We start from the raw sequence: 17,989 nt of genomic DNA on the forward strand, positions 1-17,989 counted from the left end.
AAAGGCTAGTTTAATGTGTTTTGGAGTGCTTTTTACTGTGTGTGTGTGTGTGTGTGTGTGTGTGTGTGTGTGTGTGCGTGTGTTTTGGGATAGAGTCCAGGAACTTGCATATACTAGACAAATGCTCTTCAATTTAGCTACACACCCAGCCTTGGGAGCTTTTTAATCTGCATAAATATGAAGCAATTTTTAAAGTATTATATTCATTTATTTCTATAGGAAAAATTTAACACTTAACAAAAATCATGCTCCTTTTATTAATTCATTTTAGAACTCTGTTTTCAACCATAGGGTTAACGGTTCTTTTAGGAAGTCCAAGTCTCTGTGGACCAAAATTTTACATTAATCACAAAAGGCTTTTTAAAAAATTAACAACAGAAGAGTTTTAACCATTATCAGTCTGGATAATCATAATATCCCCCCTAAATTCATCAGGAGTTTTTTGAAATTCTTAATCCTTCCCTAGATAAGTGTTTTTCCACTAAGGATTAAATAAATTGAGAACACTGCTTAGTCATTAGAGACAGCTATAGAAACTGGGTATTCCCAAAAAATGAACTCTGCTCACCAGCTTTTTATCATGAAGATCATCTTACTTAGAATAAGAATCAAGTAAACAAAGGTACTTAAATTATGCAAAAGCTCTCAGGAAGTATGAAAGGAATTCCTATATTCCAAACATATTTACATCATCTAAAAACATGAAAACACCTATATGGCCAAGCAGGCGTTGGTAACAATAATCTTGACTAAATATCTCTCCATGGCTTCTTATTATCTGTTTCGCCCTTAACCAAAGAAGGTTTTTTTTTTTTTAATGGCTAAAAAAATTTCGTATCCTAAATTTCATATTCTTGGAAATGCTTTAATGGAGTCTCCTAATACGGTCTAGTAACTCACAAAAGATATTAAAACTAAAAGTGGCCAACTTTTGCTACCTGTCAATTTCAGTCTTCTGTTTCCTGAGCAACCACATGACTGCCCTCCCTACAGCCACTATCTGGAAGAAAGAGTCCATCCTGAATTGATTTAAACACAAAGCTGATTATCTCATTTCCATCAACAAGTCACAGCAATTTCTTTTCACAATGGGAGAAGTCATCCATTTCTTTCCAGGAGTTTTGAGTGCTAAAGAAAATATTTAATAAGAACTAATTACAGCTAACAATAGATATTCCACACCACAAAGTTTAAAACTTCATAAATATTATCTCTACACCTTGAGACAAATATTATCCCCATTTTACAGAAAGGGAAGCTGAGGCCTGAGAGAATAAGTACTGTACCTTTCTTCCACAATAGCACACAAGAAAATCTGATTCTTAGAGCAATGGACGCTTAGCACAGCACCTACAGGGCAAACACGAAGTCCTGAGTCTGATCCCCAATATAAAAAAAAAAAAAAAAAATCTGAGTTTTGCATTTAGTTAGCCAAAAATAATTACTTAAAATATGAGCCTCCAGATGGCATAAATGTGGGCTCTACAATATGGTAGCCACTACTTATATGCGGCTTTCAAGCATTTGAAATGAGGGTAGGCCAGCTGCATGTGTACTGCAAGTAAGAAAACAGATAACACAAGTCAAGGTATCAGAGGCTGGAGAGGAGCTCAATGGTACAGCATGAACTTGCCTAGCATGTGAAAAAGCCCTGAGTTCCAACCCAGCAATGAAAAAAAAAATAAGTTATTAGGTTGACACAGGAAACTCAAATTACTAGTTAAGCCCTTGCTGGCAGCAAAACATGTTGATTTTAATCATTATCCAATCATGAATTCATTCAGCAAGTAAATAATTATTTATTGAGTAACTGCTATGTTCCCGGAAAAATAACACAATGTCTGATACATAGGCCTGTCTCTGGGAAATTTCATTAGAAATCTATTAGATAGTGTCCCAAGCACAGCACTTAATTCTTCACTAATTAATAAGGCTGTAGCTGTTAGTAATAAAATCTAAGTGGCAGCGGAACATATTTAAAATGTGGCAGAGAGAGAAAAGAATAATGCTAACAATAATCTAAGGGTTTCATTAATTGGATATGGGAAATGGGTTGACTTAAAGCTAAACTATTTAGTGTCCATTTTAACATTAATGAAAATGTGGGGTTAAATACAAGTTTAATTTGATAGAGGGAAAGGTATCTTTCAAATCAAATCTTCATCCCATGTACCTGCATAGCCAGGTGAAGATAACTGATTTTAATTTAGCCTATTATTATAAATACCTGCTAGGCTTTATTTCTTGAAACAATAAACAGTGACTAAATCTTGCAAAAATGTAATAATTTATTGATATTTCTATGTGGCATCAGGCAATAATACAAATACAAAAACACATCCCACAATAAATCTATTTTTAAAAACCCTACCTATGCTGTGTAGGGACAATAAAAACAAAACCATCAGCACATTATCCATATGGTTGCATGGTATATAATTTTCCTTTCCTCTGCTGTTAAGTTTAACAATATTGATAAAATGTTCTAACAATTTCTTTGAACTCCTACTTGACCTTACAGCGTAGCTGAGCTTCCTAGATGAAAGGCCTAGCTGGAGGGAACCTTGTGTCTGTACCAGAGAAAAATGATATACCTGTAAGAAAGGCCGTACAATTTGAAGGAATAATGCTCACCACCATACAAGTCTATGAATCTTTTCTGTGGCTTCCTCCTATGTAAAAATGAACTGTTTATATTTCCCAAAGAACAAGATCCAACAGTACCCATTCAGCGAAAAATCCCAGTAAATACACAAAGGGTTCTGGTTGAGTAAGAACCAAGCTCACAGTTTCAAATTGCATTTCATGGAAGATTGGAGCAGAAGACATTCTGTGTTTGATGCAGAAATCCCAGAACACTGCCATTTAGATACTGTCAGTGCAAAAAGGGAGAAAGCAAGCTGAGAGGTGGTATCTAATTAAGACATCAAGCCACTGCCCTGACTGACTTGCTTTTCTTGTTCTGCTAGATGAGGTTTGCTTGGTGGTTTTATTAATATTCCAGCATAGCAAAGGGATTGCTACATTAAACTGCACTGTAAATTCAAGCTTCAAGATGAAATAAACTCATAACATACTGAGCCTCAGGGATATTAATTTCTTCTTTTCCAAATAAATGCCAAGATCTTGCTGGTCTCACTTCTCTTCCAATAAAATTTGGAATACAAATCTTCAGGCTGTGAATTTCTGAACCAATGAAGAAGGTAGTTTAAGAGCTTAGACATTTGAGTGCCTGCTGGGTGCTGAGCCTATGTACTCCTGGAAGCAGAGTAAACAGTAAAGAGGAAGACATGGCCCCACCTCAGAAACCTCGAATATTCCCTTGGGGCTGTTGTGACAAATTATCACAAACTTTGTGGCTTAAAACAACAGAAATTTATCCTCCAACGGTGTCAAAAAGGTCATGATCAGGGGATGAATCTATTCCTTGTTTCTTCTAGCTTGTGGCAGCTACTGGCTTTCCTTGGCTTGCAGCCACAGCACTCCAAACTCTGCATCTGTCCTCACATTTCCTCTGTGGGGGCCATATTCCTGCCTCTTTCTCCTAAAGACATGAGTCTGGATTTAGAGCCCACACAGCCCTATAATCCAGGATGACTCCAGTCAAGATCCTTATCTTAATCCCATCTGCAGGACTATTTTCCTCGCATGGTAATATTTACTGCTTCCAAATTCAGACCTAGTCTCTTTGAGGGGGCCCTTGTCCAACCCACAGCTCTTCGGCCTTTCTGGTAAAGTGGGGCTTCCAAACAAAATTAAAATGACTGAAAACCAAGCAAAGCAGCACATAAATAGTTGCTAACCTATGTGCTGCTAAAAATCCTTCAGCCTGAGTTCAGGGAACAGGGTTCTCCCTACTGGGATGAGGAAGGTCCTTCCGGGATGTGATGAGGAACTGTGCTTCCCTTAGATACTAAGTGACTGGGCTACTCTTGGGCCCACAGTGCTTCCCATTTTAGCCCCTTTTAGTGGTCCTCCTTATATCATCTTTATTAAACCACAACTCCTTCTCACTTCTGCTCCACCTCATTAGTCTTACACAGATTTTCTTGCTGTATCTCCGTGGCTGGTGTTATTTGTCTCAGGGCCTGTTTTGTCAAAGCTAAACCGAACAACTACTTGTAAGATGTGAGAGACAAAAAAAGGTTTCTGCTGTCCCACATTATTACACTGCAGGATGTGTCATAGTGCCTAAATCTCTGCTCTTCCTCCGGACTGAAGCCCACCTCTAATTCAAATACTAGGGCTGAGAGTGTACCTCAGTGGCATAGGGCCTGCCTAGCAGGTGTAAGAACTAGGCTTGATGCCCTCCACCATAAAAAAAAAAGTTGAATAACATTTCGTAGTGGTTTGCCCACTAAATCATAAAATGTCTATATCTTTGTGAAAGAAACCTTCAGTTTGTCTGTCAAAAAGTTGCTTCTGTGAAGTTTCATTGAGTATTCTGTGAGTGAAGCACACACACACACACACACACATACACACACAAGGCCAGGGATTTAGCTCAACGGTGCAGACGCCTGCCTCGCAAGCACAAGGTCCAAGTTCACTCCTCGGTGCCAAAAATAAATAAATTCAATTAAGTAAATTAAAAAAAAAATTAAGAGATCATGATTCCTGATGCAAGAAGTTAAAAGAAATTAAACTTTAACCACCAGGCATCTCAGGGTCAAAGGGCCTGGGGAACTTCCACAAGAGATATCTGCATATTTGGCTTGGCTCTCCAAACTTATTAAACAGAGAAGCCTCTTCCTTTAAGGTGTGAGATGACTGGTGCCACACCCAGTTTTGCTCAACTTCAACTTCGTACCTCAGCACGGGAGTCCGGTCCTAAAACATCATGGCTACTCAACCACAGTGAAGGCGTGCACGTGGCGAAGGAAAAGATGGATGGATGGATGGATGGACAGAAATACAAACAACCCGAGAGACATACCTGAGCTGGGTGGTCGGGAAAAGGGAAGAGGAGAAGAAAGCAAAGGGAGAAATGGGATTAAGACATGGGAAGCCGTAGTATTAGAGATCAAACCTCCCCTCTGTGGCCATTCTACTCAGAGAACGTTCTGACCAGTCAGGAGACGGGAGAGGATGCCTCACAGACGCCCTGCGCGCCACCTCTGTTGGAGAGAGCACTGTGCAGCATTCAGAGTCAGACGTCCCCGGGTTCTGCTCCTAGCTCCACCATAAAGGCTTCCATCTTCTCACTTCCAAGATGTGAGCAGCAGCCCTGCTTTACGGGGCTGTTGACAGGCTGAGGGATCATTTCGCGGAAGACCAGCATACATAAGAAGCTCTGAAGTCCTTTTTCTATGCACTTTTCATCTCCCAAGAAGTTTCAAAGTGCTTTGCATATGCATATCACTTAGAAATATTACTCAATTGATGCCTTATTCCCAGTAATTAGCAGTTTCTTTCCTCCGCCCTCCCTCCTTTCTCTTCTTCCTCCTGTATTATATAGATAAAATATAGTCACAAAATTCAAAATTCAAAATATATACAAGCGTATACCGTGAAAGTTCTCCTTCCTTCCATTGGGCCCCCCCATGCCATTCCTAAGAAATTTTTAGTAGCACTGAGGTTTATAAGCAACGAGCTGCTTATAAACTAGGCTCCCAATACAATACTGCTCATTTTGGATTTAAGCAACTCAAAACAAAATAACCTACTTTCTCTCAAGTCTGCTGGCAGAGCCGACCTGATGACCTTTGCCATGATTCCTTAGATGGGTTTAGCACACAGTCTGCTTAATAAAGACACATCACATATATTATTCACCCATCAGCAGTTTCCAAAGAGCCAGAATGCTAGGATACATTTGACATAAAAATGGTAGTCAGCATAGCTCAATACTCCTCAGATGATGGAGAGGGTCTGCTACGCACCACACCGTTCTTCAAGGATGTCATTCACAGTATGTGATCAATGCAGCCAGCACCCTGGAGAAAGGCAGGAGTGACAGCGCGGAAAGACTTCTGATTCTGGAAACATTGGGATAATTTATTCCGGTGTTTAGTAACATGCTGGGATCCGGGATAGAAACAAGAAGAAGAACCAGTGATCACTGGAGCTGGCCAGAGTCCACTGAAATTAGCCAGCCCAGAAGACTGAGGTCTGAAGAAGGTGGAAACCAAGGTAAAGAAGCAAAAGCAGAATAAGATCAGGCAGGGGTTTTTTTCTGATGATAAAACAAGGAAGGACACCAAAGACAAGAACATGCATGGTTTGTGCCAAGCTGTTGAATTTGTATCACTAAGTTAGAATCATAGGCAAATAGTGGCTAAACAGATGCAGAGACCAGGGTCAGAATATAAGCTGGAGTCCCTATCTAGGGGGCACCTCAGGGACTCAGACTCAGAACCCCTTTTCTGGGCACCTCAGCCAACAGCTCTGCTCCACAGGTGATCTCACCAAACAAACCCATCCTGGTTTCTGAACCTTGGCATGCACAAAACCTCAGAACCCAGGAGGCCTTTCACAGAGGACTTGGTGCTGGGACAATGATAATGTTATACTTCTCACCCTGGCTTGGCTGGCTTCTCAAATATACTCCTACAGTCATGTGGCTAGGAACCTACCCAATGTATTTGGGTACGGCAGTTTAATCATTATAGCGAAGTGAACATTTTGAATTTGACTGTGGAGTCTGGAAGATATTGACAAATTTTTAGAGGAAAACATTCCATGAACTTTCACCTAAATTCCCACACTGAGTTGAGAGCTGAACTTTTATTAGGATAGAAGCAAGGTTTATTTATCCTAAAAGACAGAACGACAACAAGGGAATTTGGTTTCTCCTTTGAACTCTGCTAATCTGCAAAAATAAAATAAAAATAGAAGAAGCTGAAAATGTGCACTGGTGCATTATTTTTTGTTACAATGCTATCTTTTTTATTCTGATCACTGTGGCCAAATGCAGTAGAAAATATTTCGGTGCAAGCAGTCGTCACATTAGTAATTGTGCCAATCCTAAGAGATGTCCCCTGCCACACTGATTTGTCATTAAGAACCAGCATCCCAGTGATACTTTCCCAGAAGCAGGACAGAGACTGGAAGAGAGCTCCCAGAATGCCAGCGTGTGGTGGGGTTGAACAAAACAAAGAGTAGACACTTGAAGTCACCATGCAAGACATCTGCGCAAAGAACAGCCCACTTGGGGCATTCTAAGTTTTCATCTTTCTTTTGCTTCTTATTTGCATCCTAACAGCCTGCCTTCAATCAGAGGAATATCCAGGCATCACCCTTCAGGCCCAAGAGGAGCTGTTGCAGTCCCAGGTCTAGTCCACAGTATTCCTCAGTGACACAAAACCCGGAACTTCTGGTGTGGGTTACCCAGGAGGCTCAAGCTTTCATCATCCTCCTTCCAGAGCAGTAACAAAAAAGCAAAGACTGAATAAGTGGCCCAGTTAAAGACTCCACTCTATTGTAGAACGCCCTGAGTTCAAACAGCAAGCCAGCCCCAAGGAAAAGAGGCAAAGCACAGGAGTCTTGGGCCAGTTCTGCTCTTGACATTTCGAAAAGAGGTGCTGTTCCCACATTAGCCTGGTGAGACCTAAAAGGCCAGTAGAATCCAGTCCTGGGAAAGGAAGGTAGGTGAACCAGGCCATTTGGGCTGCCTCTAGATATATAATATCTATGGTTTTAAACCAATTACAGATTAAAAAATAATTTTTCAGAAAAAGATTGCATCTGTATTGAACAGTAAACCCTTTTATCATAATTCCCTAAATAATACAGCATAATAAGTGTTTTCACAGCCTTTACCTCATATTAGGTAAGGTATAGACGATTTATGGATATGGGAGGATCTGGAACAAAACTCCCACAGAGAGAAGGATAACGTGTGTGTGAGTGTGTGTGTGTGTGTGTGTGTGTGTGTATACTCTGTCTCAAAGTTAAAAAAAAAAAATTAAAGGGCTGGGGATATAGCTCAGTGCAAAGGTCCTCCTGCCAAAGAATCAAGACAGAACTTCCCGGGGATTTAGTTCAGTGGCACTGCACCTGCCTCACAAGTGCAAAGTTCTGAGTACTTCTGAGTACACTGGTACTGGAAAAAAATTAAGATAGAACTATAAAAAAATTTTTTTATTTAAGCTCAAACCATTTTTCTCAAGTTGCTGCCAACTTGAGAAAGTGACCCAGCACTTAACCTAGTTGAAATATCTTTCTATATTTTAAGCAAGGATTTGGTGGCTGTTAGCTTACACTTAATCACGATTATGAAAAACTGTTACTGAGATGCCAAAAAAGTTACATGTTGTCTCATAGCAAAGGAATGCTGGAGCTCTGCGATTGCCCACAATGTCACTTACCAAAGCTAAGCTTGTTCTTCCTATTGCTTTCTACAGGTTAACTGTCAGAAATCCTTCATGTTATAAAACAGGAAAAACTTTAATAACCTGAATTGCACATAAGATGGATTACTTCTTTTGAAATCTGTGGCTAATATTTTAAACCGGGATTGCTACCACACACCTTACTTGGCTCCATTTTGTATGTTTAAATCAGTAATACATCCTTACCCGGCATGCAGATGGGTGGCTGATAGTAGCTTTCCCACCAGGAGTCATTTCCCCAATTCTCCCTTGACACAGCACCGGTAAGCATTCTGGGTGCTTTCCCAGCACCATGGAGTTAGCTGATCAGTCTAAGACTCTCTCAAAGTCTTCCTGTCAAAGGTAAGTTTTAGTCGTGGGCAACTAAAGTTACCCTAGGAAGTCTTCCTGGGGACTCTGTAAACAGTCTCCTGTCTCATAAAAAGATATAAAAGGCCAAGATGTGGAGAAACTGGAAACCTCAGATATGACTGCCAGAAACCTCAAACATAACATCATAATCTCCAACTTGGAAAACAGGCAGTTTCTTGAAAGACTGATACAAATTACCATACATGAAGCAACTCAGCTCCTTGCCATCAACTCAAATGAAATACGTGTCCACACAAAGATTTATGTACGAATATTTGTGAAGCTAAAAAAATTGGAAACTGACATGGTCGTCACCAGAGGAAGAGACCAATAGAAAGAGGTGTGTCCTTACAGTGTACTACTCCTCCCCAGTAAAAAGCATCAAACTGATACATGCTACCTCACCGATGGACCTCATACACCATATGGTAAGCAAAGGAAAACAGACCAAAGCTGTATGAATCTCTTTATGTGAAATGTTCTGAAAAAGAGAGAAAACAGATCAGTGGATAGGAGTAGAAATTGACTGCAAATGAGCAAGGAAGATATTTTGTGGGGGGAAAAAGTCTGAAAAGTACTAATGGTTGCCAACCTTTGTACAGTGATCTCAAAAGTCAGTGAATCATATGTTTAAAATACACATATCCAAGACAAGGATTCACCTCTCCTATCTTAGGTGGCTCAATGACCAGAAACCATAATATTATGGAACTGCTTAATTAATCAATCTTGGAACAGACCTATTCTGATCCTTTAATGTAAAACCCCAAAGTAAAACAAAACTTGTACTTTTAAAGCCATATTTATTTGGGCAATTTCCTACTTGAGGCCAAAAGCATTCTGATCAATACAGAGTAGAACCATACTCCCCAGGGCCCATCCACTGTTCTCATTTAGACACACCTCTCATTTTGGAGGAAGAATTTTGATAACAAGCATCTGTGATGTGTAGATGTGTAGGCATTTCTAACAACAGCTGTGTAACTAACTACATTCAGGGCTCTGAAGTACATTTGCAATGGAGCCTAGTAGTTGCTCTGTTAAAACTAAATATAAATCTAAATTTGAATTATCACTTGTCAGTCTACTACATGTTCAGCAGGAATCAAAGGGCCTGAGCACCCCCACTACAATCCAGTTATCACCCCATGTTATTTCCCTCCATGCTTTTGCATTTCATGTTTTCCAAGCCTAAAATGTTCCTCCTTTCTTTAACAACAGGTCAAAAAGCCATACATTTTCAATCCCAACTCAGGGACTTCTTCCTTGACTCCAATAGCCAATAACTTCCTCCCCAGCTTCAACTCTACACTTTGTATATACTGCTATTATATATCATAACCTCTATGATTGGTTTTATTATTACCATTTTCTCCTCTGTGGATGATGCAGGATTTCAGGCTAAATAACAACAACAATAACAACAACACTTCTATCATATGTTTGGATGGCTTTGAACCAACCACTTTTCTTCTGAATCTCAATTTCTTATTCTACAATGTTAAAAACAGACAATGCCATCCACCTCTTTCGGGCTATGATAAGGTTTAACTCAGATAATGTATTTGAAAGTATTTTTATCAGTTATATAAAGTATTGACAATTTTTATTTAAAAATAGATGGGATTTTTCAAGGTACACAATGGACAATTATACAATTTAGGATTAAAATATGAACTGTCATCATTCTACCAGAACTTAACTACCAAAGAGACTACCAAAGAACACTGCCATCCAAATGTCTAAAGCCCAGGATTTATTCTCAATTCCCATTTCACTGAACCCATCAGCAGCTCTTGACACTGCTTGTCTTCGCAAGGAAATGCCTGATACAATGAACTCCCACCCATGGCAGTCCCTCCCATTATTCTTTATTTGTTCCTCACCCTCTTCTCTTCTAAATCTGGACAGCACTGCACTGGGGATTTGGCAAAACAAGTACCTCAGTGGCACCGTGCCTACCTGGCAAAGCACAAGGTCCTGAGATTGATCCCTAGGACAAATCAATCGATCAATCAAACAATCAATCTGGACAGCACTAAAGCTTAGTACCTAAACCTCTTTTCTTTCATCCAATGTTAGTTTTAATTTCCATTTAATTACCTCCAACTGGGCTAGGGATTTAGCTCAGCGGTTCAGTGGCCTGCCTTGCAAGCGCAAGGACACGAGTTCGATCCCCGGTACCAAAAAAAAAAAAAAAAAAAAAAAAAAAAAAAAAAAATCCCGCTAAAAAAAAAAAAAAAAAAAAAAAAAAAAAAGATAAAAAAAATCGCTTCTCGGCCTTTTGGCTAAGATCAAGTGTAATTACCTCCAACTAACAAATCTGAACCTTGATTATTGTCCTAAAAACTCAATTTGTGTGTCTAATCTCTTAGGTGCTTAAAAAGTACACTAATCTTTCTGGATCCAAACTGAGCTTTTGGTTTCCCCTCCTTTGAGCCTATTCATCATTTCAGCCAAGATTTTCAGTCTTTCCAGGGCCTGGGCCAAAAATCTCAGAATTATACACAACTCCACTCTTCTTCTCATACTCATCAACCAACCCACCAAAATCCCTCCAGCCTTAACTCCAAAATACATTCAGATTTCCACTTCTCACCTCTTGCATGCCGCCTCATGTCCAAATAACCCCTCCCCTCAACGGGACATGCACATCAACCTCACAACGGCCTCTCTGCTTCTGTCCTTTCCCTCTTCCCCTTGGTCTCAACACACCAGCCACAGCCACTCTATTGCATCGTTAATTATATCAGATAACCCTTCAGTGGCACCCATCTCATTGGGTGTAGACTCAGAGTGCTGGCCTTCAGGGACCCTTGCTGTCTGCCCACCATATCCCTATCCCCTCCCCGACTTTCTCTCCTACCGCTGTCCCCTGTGTGCTCCACACTGCACCTGTACCCCTAGCTTTCCCTTGCCAAGTCACGCATTTATCACTCCCTCTGCTGGAGTGCTCCTCTCTCTGATATCAGCAAGCTCATTTCTTTGCTTCCTCCATATCAATCCTCAAGGGCACCTTCCCCATGAGGTCATCCCTGGGCAACCTGCAAAATTGCAACCTCTCTGCTCACATACCCCATCTTCCCCTCCTCCTTTATTTTTCTCAATAACAGTTGCCACCTTTGAACATATATTTGACCCTCACAAGTAAAAGACTCTAAAGGTACAGGGATTTTTGTTTATCTTTTTAATTTCTGTAGCTTCAGTACATGGAGCAATGTCTGGCACCTACAAAGTACTAAATCTATACTACTTAAAGACTGATAAGAGAGTGAATTAACAAAGAAGGCTTCCTAGAGTCATGATAAACTTCTAAAGCACCCTTAACAATAAGGGGTCAACGCCAAGGCGGAGGATTTAGCTCAGCGGTTCGGTGGCCTGCCTTGCAAGTGCAAGGACCCGAGTTCAATCCCTGGTACCAAAAATAAATAAATAAATAAATATTTAAAAAACAATAAGGGGTCAAAATACCATTAAAGTTCTTAGAGATGGCAGTCATTTTAAAAATCAGCAGACTTGAAATCACAAAGAAGAAATCAAAGCAAATTTGGCAAAAAAGTATCTAAAGAAACTCATAGCAAATAAGTAGAAATGGTGCCCACAATACAATATAATTAATTCCTAAACTTATTATCAAGGTCAAAGTTCAATACTTTTTATTTATTCATAATATCTTTGGCATATATCATAGATACTATTTTTAGAAAGCACAGACGAACGTTCAGATTTTCTTCAGATTTAAGTTTACTGCTAACGTTTCAGAAGACTGTTCTGATTCTAGTAATCCAAACCTATCCAAATCAATAAGCAGTTTTAAATACCCAAAACTATAAAATCTGTTATCAGTAGTAAACTTAATGAGTATATTTGGTTATAAATTTAAGAAGTAATATAGAAAAGTTTTAATGTATTTATCATTTAAAATTCTGTAGTTACAAACTATTGTATTAGTGGTTGTTCTATTGATGATATGTATAATCTAGTAACTAAAATAAATGCTTTTGAACACAAAGTTTCAAACACAACTTTTTTAAAAGACCTTTTCTTACTTTAATGTTAATGAATTCCACATTTTTCTTTGTTAACATCAATTAGAAGAAATAATACCTTAATATTCCTATCAGAACCTCCTAAAGGTAAGACAAATGGACTCTCCCTCAAATAAGGTGAATAATCGTTCAGAGAAGGCAGTGCAGCTTGCTAAATTACAGATCTACAAAATGGAAACCCAAGACTTAGAACTTCATTTCAGGATGAAACGCTATTCTTCTAAGTGCCATTGATCTTCACTATAAGTTTTTTATTTTAATAAAGACTACTTTGTAAACACTAATATTGGAAAATGTGCTCCAGTTCTTGATTTCCTCATCAAGAAGTAATCACTATATTTCAGTTCACAAGTCAATAAACAAAATTATTAAAACTATATTGATGTCTACTCATCATTTAATAGCATTAAAAACAGAAATTTCGAGTAAACAAATTCTAAAAGGTGGTTTTTAATCATGACTTGCAGAACAAGAGGAAATGAAAGGGCCACAGGTTTCAAATTGAACCATGACCTCCAGCAACAAGTTTACAAACAGTGAGACCTGATAAAAGTTTACTGAAGTAAATGAATCTGCACTTAATTGAATAGAAATAGGATATATTTTCAGGGAGAAATGTATTTCAATATGTGCAAACTTCTGTGCAAAATGACTTTGAACATTTAGATGACTATCTGGCTAATGTAGTTTGAAATCTGTCAGAAAAGTTTTAAGTATTAAAATAGCACTGATTCACTGTGGAAGCTAATAGCATCTTTCATTGTATGTTTCAGATTCTTAGTGCTTTGCTAAGTTTTTATTACATCTATTTTCAAATATATATATATTCCCCACGATGACTGTATGAACTGAGTTTTGGGACATCCACTTTACAAAGGACTAAACTGAGACCTGTGGAAACCAGTGACCGAGCCAAGGCATCACAGTCACCAATGACCTGGACTTGGGCTGCCCAACATCTGTTTCTAAAATCAACACTGTGTGTCCATGAAAGCAAATTCAAACATACTCGCTTCAGACATTAATAGGTAAAACACTTGTTAGGAAATAATACGGCACTCTCCACCTCCAAAACTCAAACTTCTAGTGAAAATGTTTAAGGAAATCTGTTATTTCCAGCAGATAAACTTTTAGTGAAAACTTTTAAGGAAACAGTAAATTTTAATAGAGCACACTTTGCCAAAAGTACACTTTACAGAAAATTTAAAATATATTTCCTGAAGTAATATTCCCTGGACTAAGTGCTCATACAATAAAAAATTACAATTAATCCTCATTAAGTTTTTTACAACAGTACTTGTATTGTTCAACAGTCTGAAAATAAACTTCACAAGAGAAGGTGTGATTTAATTATAGGAATAACCAACAAACACCAGAATCTTAAAGCTAAAGAATTTTGTAAAGTTGAATTTAATTTTCAATCCATAGATGATAAATTGAAGTCACACAATGTCAAGTAACTTGTATAACTTTATATAAATAAAAATATGCAAACCATAACACTTTTTTACTAATATAAAGATAAAATTTTTTAAATTCCCAATTATTATTTTTTTGACTAGCCCACAGAAATAAAACTCTCCCTTTCCAAGGCAAACAACTGCTGAAACAAAGACAGTAAATAATATGTCAAAAAGTACTTCTTATATTGCCAATAGTATTTATGTGAATGTTTAACTGCATTTTATGAACAGAAATGAATTTTAAGACTTAAAAGAGGGAATATACTCTTGTACCACTACAAAAACTTGATATATATTGTGAAGATAAAACATATCTCCAGGCTCAGTTGTGACTGCATAACCCAAATTTTTTTTCTCATAGAACTTGTGCTTTAGATTAACTCTTTGTCATGAGAGATAATTTTTCGGCTACTTTTGGATTCTGTGTATCAAAACAAAGTGCCAAAATGAAAAAAAATGTAAACCATGTACTAATAGAAAAACATCCACTGTGACATTTAAGAAGGAAATCCAAATAAACAGAATAGGGTTACTTGCCCAATGGACCTACTGAGCCCTAATAGTTATAGAATTCCCTTAGTGACCATAAATCCACTCTCATTATGTGTGCATACGTTGAAAAGCACATTGTAAAATTAATAAAACTTCATCAAAAGTACTGAAGTCATCATTCCAAATGAAAAAGGATCAACAAAAATTAGATCCAACCAAGGCAATCTGAAGTCATAAATCACTTTGACCACAGCTCAAAAATCAGGAGATGGTCCTTTCCAAGAACTCACACGGTGTCTACAAAGAAACATACCTTCTGAGTGGAGAGTTCCCAGCCATCAAATTGTAGTAATCCACATAAGGAAAGGCGTTATCAAAAATCCCAACAATATAACTTTTAAGTAACTCCAACGGAGGAAGTTTGATGGTGCTCCACCAGGAATGGTTGGCTGCTGGCTCTTGCATGCTGTTTTCTGATAGATCCAATAAGAATGGTACGGAACACGTAAGGTCGGTGGTAGGAAGGACTGAAGCCACTGCTCCACACTCCCAGATGCTCACAATAATCACACCTGTGCAATGGAAATTAATCCAGGTTAGCTTCCCAACCACCCTACATATTCCCTGTTTATCAAAAAGTAACCATCATCTGTCTCAGTGTATTTCAGTCTCCGACTTGAAAATGGAAAACTGCACAGCTCTAGCACCACAGAAAGCCCTAACTTTCAGAAATTCAAAGATTGGATGGTCCCTCGAGTTATTAGCAGTATGGTCAGTTTAATGCTTCATTTGCCTTGTCAAGGGTGAACAAGTGCAAGATTGTGAAGAAAGCCACACAGATATACAACGGGGACTCCAAGAGAGAAGAAAATGGAAAAGGTACTAAATTACCTTCGTATCTGGGCCCATCCCTCAAAACACCCAAAAATAATGAGCTAGATTTGTATTGTAGAACCATGACACATTAGTAATATTTAAATACATTCTGATATTTAAATACAATACAGCCAACATTTGTCCACTTTCAACAAACGCCCTACTTCGGTCTCCAAGATGTCTTTTTTATTAACCAAGTGACAGGGCAGGACAAACAACTTTGGAGAGAAAGAAAAAAATGCTGAACGAAATTTTACATAAAATGAAGACGTTGCCTAGTGGTCCGAGCGCTCCATTCCTGTGGGCCAAAACCAACATAGAAGCACTGGAAAGTTAAGCGACTTAGGAAACAAAGTTAGGGAGTCTCCACTGGAAGCCTCTCCTAGAAACACAAGCTTAACAGCCATCCCTCTTTGGGGCGGGCGTGGCCATAGAAACAAAAGGTTAAAACACAAAAGGCGGGGCGGAAAGCTAGGGCCCGGGAGCTCGGGGTGGGGTGGGGGGCTCTGGGGTCCCTGCCTTCGGAGCCCACTCGAGTAGGGTGGGTGTGTACAGGGAGAGCGGTAGGACGAACCCCAAAGAGGGCACAGGTCATCCTGGGTGGGTCGTGAAACTGAAAGGGGCTGCCTAACCAGTGGTCCAGGCCCTACTCCATCCCTGCATCCCTGACAGTCCGGAACCTGTGGCTTCCTCCACCCCACCCCAGCCCCCAAGAAAACTTTCCCAACTCTTACCTGCTTGCTGTAACCTCCCTGACCACCAACGCAGGAGCCCTCTCCCTAACCACCCGGACCTCTTCAGCATTCTATTGTTGCAGCCTATTTCTTTCTGTATTGTGCGTTGGGTCTTTGGAGCGCGCTGCGCAGTTAAGTTACAAAACCCGCGAGGAAACGGCCCTCGACTACGCATCTCTTCCTCCTGCGGGACCCGTCGGGGCTGGGTGGGAATGAGACTGATCTAGTTCCCATCCATAGCAGCATGTTTCCATCCAACTTGCGCGGCTGGGAGAAAGCGAGTCAACGCCCGCGCCCCCATACCCTCCTCCCATCCCCCAAGCTCTTTATATAAAGAAGCACATGAGAGCAATGCCTGCTTGGTTTCTGCCTATTAAAATAAACAAATAAAACAATCTGTGCAAGTTCGTTAAAGAACAAAAGCGTAGGGACTGGGCTGGAAAAGGGAGGTGGAATATACCAGCCAAACTTTGCCACTGCGCGATTACGCAGCCCTCTCTCTCCAGGGCGGGGAGCAGGGCGAGCTGAGCGAGACAGAGGTAAACAAGACAACAACCTCCACTCACCTTCTTCTCCACTTCGTCGCACTTTTAAGGGACATTATTTACCTCGTCGCAGACCCGCGAGGCCCTCGGACACTTTCTGGTGGCCTGACAGCGGAGAAAGTCGCGTAGGCAAAGTTGCGAGACGGAGATACCCGGGCGTCCGGGGAAGAGGGGAGGAAGGAGAGTTCATCAAGTTCCCCCTTTTGTTCCAAGTCCCGGAGCAGACAAAGAGGCGGCGAGCGGCGGCAGGTTTCTCCCTCTCACCCCTTCTTCCTCTCGCCCTTTCCCGCATCTCCCGCCCCGACCCTATCTTCCCTCTACCTCGCTGCAAACTTTACTCTGGGGACGCCCGCACGGGTCCCCTCCCCAGCAACCCTGTCACCGCCACCCCTTCCCCCATCCCAAGGTGGACAAGTCGAGGGGAGAGCGAAATCCCCAAAAGTCATTGTTTCCGGGAGATGCCCCTCTTTTGTTGGCACTTTCTCTGCCAATCAGGGTGAACAATCCACTTTGGCATCGAGTTTCTGCCAGTTTTTCCTCATCCCCAGAGACGAAATGCTGCAAAGGGTCAGCCCCAGAAGATAAAGGCTCTTACACAATTGGAGGTGGGGCGCGAGCCAGCCTCTCCATCCTGATCTTCAAACTCGGGTTCACCCTCCTCCACCCAACGCGCCAAAACAGTCACAAGTACTCAAGGGATAGGAACCCCCACCCCACCCCCAGAGGTCCCTTTGGAAAGGCTTCGAAGGCGCAGGACAAAGGCCAGCTTGGGGTCCACCCGTCCTTCGGGGATACCTGTTGCCGCAGGCTCTCTACAACTCGGCGCAGGGACTCCGAGGGCGGGTTCCCCGCTCCAGCATCGCGCCCACCTTCTAGACCCCGGACTCCTCTCATCTCAAACTTCGAAGGCTGGACTTCTGGGGTGCCCGCGCTCCTCTGACCCAACAGCAGCCAAGCGCTCCTCCTCACGACCTCCCTCCCCTACGCCAACACCCGGTCCCCGCCCCGCAGATCCAACTTGGGGTCCTCTTCTGGTCCCCAGGCCCTACCCCCTGGCTCTCCCGAGTCCCAGCCCAGCATCCCCCAGAGCCCACCCCTCCCCCACCGCCTAGTCCGGAGGCAACCAGGGGTCTCAGCTCGAACAGC

At 40.8% G+C, this 17,989-nt stretch overlaps 1 long non-coding RNA gene across 14 annotated transcripts in view; it reads right to left on the reverse strand.

The window, feature by feature from the left end:
* The window catches only part of LOC104861479, a 427,158-nt gene extending 409,310 nt beyond the window's left edge, over positions 1 to 17,848 (reverse strand). For 12 of the 14 annotated variants that reach the window (XR_004516504.1, XR_004516503.1, XR_004516512.1 and 9 more), the window contains exons 1-2: positions 16,865 to 17,087; positions 15,002 to 15,260 (exon numbers count right to left, since the gene is read on the reverse strand). This is a non-coding gene — a long non-coding RNA (uncharacterized LOC104861479). Of the gene's footprint in view, positions 1 to 15,001; positions 15,261 to 16,298; positions 16,807 to 16,864; positions 17,088 to 17,638 lie in introns of those variants that run through there. The other 2 variants (XR_004516502.1, XR_004516511.1) reach the window with 2 other exon arrangements.
* Positions 17,849 to 17,989: the final 141 nt, after the last annotated feature.

This window comes from Fukomys damarensis, unplaced genomic scaffold, assembly GCF_012274545.1.
Source record: "Fukomys damarensis isolate Sample0158 unplaced genomic scaffold, DMR_v1.0_HiC HiC_scaffold_10, whole genome shotgun sequence".
Classification (NCBI taxonomy): domain Eukaryota; kingdom Metazoa; phylum Chordata; class Mammalia; order Rodentia; family Bathyergidae; genus Fukomys; species Fukomys damarensis.